The sequence below is a fragment of the Balaenoptera ricei genome, unplaced genomic scaffold (genome assembly GCF_028023285.1).
Source record: "Balaenoptera ricei isolate mBalRic1 unplaced genomic scaffold, mBalRic1.hap2 scaffold_864, whole genome shotgun sequence".
Lineage (NCBI taxonomy): Eukaryota > Metazoa > Chordata > Mammalia > Artiodactyla > Balaenopteridae > Balaenoptera > Balaenoptera ricei.
Window position 1 is genome coordinate 13,392 of NW_026778052.1, and position 4,556 is coordinate 17,947.

The following is a 4,556-nucleotide window of genomic DNA, read 5'->3' on the forward strand; positions in this document are numbered from 1 at the left end:
GCCTGTTTTTTTTTTCCACTCCCTTTTTCTATAGTCAGATCAGTTCCTGATGGGCATTCTCCAGTCCACACTATTGCATCTGATTGGAGGCTATGCAAAATTTCCCAGAGACAATGAATTTTGACGGTATAGTAGTTAATTCTTTATAGTACGTTCCTGCAAAAACACTCTTTTCTTCAGAGTTTTTCCTTTTCAGGATAGTGGTAGTGTTGTGGTAACTAATAAAGGCTACTCTTCAGAAAATTGTATAACTCGTTTTTAGTGTATCTACTTCGCTTACGTAATTCCATATTCCCTGTTTTCTAGACAGACTTCTTGGTGTCCACTGTACCCATGGTTTCAACAGGACTGGCTACCTCATGTGCAGGTGAGTTGCCAACCCCAAGAGGCAGAGCATGTTTAAATTGTTCTGTTTACAATAGTAATGTAAGCTAATGTAAGCTGAATGCAAAAAATGCAGTCAGAGAAGTGTATGAAGTGGAAGGCAATTTTGCCCCCTACTCAGATGTTACCACCAGTAACAATTTAGCACATATTTTTTCAGACGTAAAAAATGCAGATATAAGCATATACAATGGTCCCTTGGTATCTGCAGGGGGATTGGTTTTAGGACTCCCCATGGATCCGAAAATCCTCGGATGCTCAAGTCCCGTATGTAAAATGGTGTAGTACAGTCGGGCTTCCATATCTGCAGGTTATGGAACCGTTGGATATACAGAACTGACTGTACCTGTGATTTAATGGTATAGTGTTTTAGACATTCTGGTTTATAATTTAATATATGGAGGACATCTTCGTCTGACAATATTTGGAGACCTCATTCTTATTTATTTATTATTCTTTTTTTTCCTCCAAATTTGCTTTATGTAGTTGGATATAAATAAATGAGCACAAACTTAAGCAAGATACATGTAACAATTTAATAGAACCTGATACTCTTAATTCTTTCAGTGTTTCTCCAACTCATCATGGGGCTCGTAAGAAAAGTAACCAACATGGATACTACTACAGTTGAATGTCAAATCTTTAAGTGCTTAGGACATACTAAATCCTTGTATAATGCACTTATGAGGAACCCTTCAAGAGACTTGTGTTTTGTATGTAGCAAAAAGTGTTAAGAGTCAAATATTCAACTCAGTATAAAATAATAAGAAACACTTCTGATTTGTTAGGTTGAGATTGCTTCTCCTTTTACTAATGAATGATTGTTTTAGCTGTAAGATCACTGAGCTGAACAAATATGTCACCTTGGAGTACATAAGGAAAAATAAACACATGCTAAATGGGTAAAACATTACAACTACATCTTTACTAGACCATCTCTACTAACGCTTCAGAAGCTTAGAGATTTAGAGTGTTCTTACGTTAATTGCAAGAAAAATAGAAAGAGAGAAATTCCTTCTTTTTTGAGATCACAGCTGTGAAGTCGTGATTATACAAATTCTTCATTTGTGTGCAAAACATGAAACACATTTCTCTTAATTCTCCCTGCTTAGAATTGTCAGTCAACTAGCAGGACTTTCCTTCCAAGAAACAAGAGACTGAGATGTGTTTTATATAACTTCAGTAACCTCAGCACTACAGTAAGAAGACATGCAGTATCCTTTTGCTGTGCTTCAAGACAACAGGGAAGGAGGTCACAGGAAAGAAGAAATCAAAATGGTTACAACTGAGAAACTTTTCTCAGTGTAACCATGGTGCCACTTTCATTTTTACATAAGCATGGTGGCATAATTCAAGCTCAATACATCAGAATTCTTAATATTTAAAATTTACCTTGACTTTTAATTATCACCATGTTAACAACCAAAATAATTTGACGAAACTCATAAGAAAGGGTAATGTTAAACCCCACTTTACTAGAGTTAGTTTCTGGACACATTAGCTCATTTTTTTTTATAGAAGAGGGACAGTGAATCTCAGTTGGCTTACAAGCTAGGAGATCACTTTGAATTCTGCATTTCTTAACTGCAAACAGATATAGCACTTGTAACAGGTTATAACTGGTTTTCAGCTGGTTTTCAAGCACAGAGCCAGCCCCAACAGTAATAGTACACTATTGAAAAAGACCTAAGGCAATGAATTCCATTTCCAGTGGAAAGAAAGAATCGTATGGTCTTGGACAAACAATTCTGATGGTTTACTTAACAGTCACTTAGTAGTTCTTCCTTGCTCATAGAACTTTATGACTTTTTTGAGGAGTGAAGCATTCAGCTTGAGTGGATAAATCCTTGTTAGGCTAAGACAATCATTATCATATCCCTCTTTGCCATGAATTGTCTTATGAATGGTCATATCAGTCTGTTTTGGCAAATGAGTAATTAAGGGAAGGCTGTTATTGTGCTTATGAGAATGATATTTTTCTCTGAGAAAAGATAAATAGGCATTAGGAAAATGACCATTTGGGCTCTTTTTCTGCTTCCTCCTTGTTTTGTGAGAATATGATATTTGGTTTTACAGCAGCCATCTTGTGACCCTGAGATGATCATATGCCAATAATGACAAATGGTAGATTAGAAAGAACCAGCAAAGACAGAAAACAGCAACATCAGTAGTAACAAGAATCACAGCAAAAGAACAATGGGACCTTAACTTGTGGAGTTCCTATAAAGTAAAAAATATAAGTGCTCTATGTTTATTCTAAAACAAAAAAAGAACTATGCAAACCAGCTTAAAACTCCTTTTTTTGTGCCAGTGTTCTAAAATGTGGCTTTTCATAAAACCTTGACCCAAATGCCAGCAACTTCAGAAAAGAATTTGGGTAGGGGGAAGAAGAAAGTTATCTCACTTAGGAAAAACAACCACTATCTTTATCCTAATCTTTGGCACACAGTTGAAACATATACAGCTGCTGTAACACTTTACACAATTCCTATGTACTGGAGGAATAACAAGATCTAAATAACAATTATATTTTTCAACACTGGGTGAAGGCTTTACATAAAAATACCATCCTCCTTTTTCCCCCTAAATTTCTAAAATATCACGTGCTTTTCCCCAACATCTGCAGCCGTTCAGGAATTTTTAGGAAACTTTCATGCATGATCTTAATTCCTAATCCCTGGCTCTTTGGGCTCAACCACAAAAGATCAAAACCACCAAAAATGATGGTTCACTTGAAGTCAGGTGAGAGACACTGGCTCAGTTAGTCTCGTAGGACAAAAGCAGTGCTGCATCAACTGTCTCCATGCAGGAGGGGCACGTGAAGGATCTCATCAGCCAGTCATCTGTACAGCCCAGGTGATCTGCATACACAGCAGAAATCAAATTGGGTTCTCATAAACAAAGTGCATCATACAGATCACACACTCCCCGATCTTTTTTTTAAATATTTGTTTTATTTTATTTATTCATTTATTTGGTTGCGCCGGGTCTTAATTGCAGTCGGTGGGCTCCTTAGTTGTGGCATGCAAACTCTTAGTTGCGGCATGCATGTGGGATCTAGTTCCCTGACCGGGGAACGAACCCGGGCCCCCTGCGTTGGGAGTGTGGAGTCTTTAGCCGCTGCACCACCAGGGAAGTCCCCCGGATCCTTTTTTCTGATCCATTTCTTCCAGGGTCATAAACTCCTTCAGGCTGATGCTGTATGAGGCCTATTCTTTGAGCTATCCTAATTTGCTCCTCTCAGCTGAGGTGCTAGGCGAGTCTGACTAGGTGTTGGATGAGAGACCAAAACTGGAACTTGATCCAGATATGGCAGCAGCAGCTCCTGATCCAGCTCCGTCCCCTTGCCAAAGCTAGCCCAGTCGGATTGAGACTTGTGAGGCAGGGAGATGTCATCCGAAGTGGGGGACTTAAGGCAGTTCCCCATCTTCCGGGGCTTGAGTGTGTGATCTGTGTGCTGTTTTGACAGTCTCCCAACCTCATTCTTTTTTTTTTTTTTTTTTTTTAATTAGTTTATTTATTTATTTATTTTTGAATTTAAAAAATTTATTTATTTTTTATACAGCAGGTTCTTATTAGTTATCTATTTTATACATATTAGTGTATATATGTCAATCCCAATCTCCCAATTCATCTCACCACCACCGACCCCCGCCCTGCCCCGCTTTCCCCCCTTGATGTCCATACGTTTGTTCTCTACATCTGTGTCTCTATTTCTGCCTTGCAAACCGGTTCTTCTGTACCACTTTTCTAGATTCCACATATATGCATTAATATATAATATTTGTTTTTCTCTTTCTGACTGACTTCACTCTGTATGACAGTCTCGAGGTCCATCCACGTCTCTACAAATGACCCAAGTTCGTTCTTTTTTATCGCTGAGTAATATTCCATTGTATATGCGTACCACATCTTCTTTGTCCGTGCACCTGTCGATGGGCGTTTAGGTTGCTTCCGTGACCTAGCTATTGTGAATAGTGCTGCAGTGAACATTGGGGTGCATATGTCTTTTTGAATTATGGTTTTCTCTGGGTATATGCCCAGTAGTGGGGTTACTGGGTCATATGGTAATTCTATTTTTAGTTTTTAAGGAACCTGCATACTGTTCTCCATAGTGGCTGTATCAGTTTACATTCCCACCAGCAGTGCAAGAGGGTTCCCTTTCCTCACAT

At 38.5% G+C, this 4,556-nt stretch overlaps 1 pseudogene; it reads right to left on the reverse strand.

Annotated features, from left to right (window-relative positions):
- Positions 1-3,141: 3,141 nt before the first annotated feature.
- On the reverse strand, positions 3,142-3,850 carry LOC132359014 (RING finger protein 11-like; annotated as a pseudogene).
- Positions 3,851-4,556: the final 706 nt, after the last annotated feature.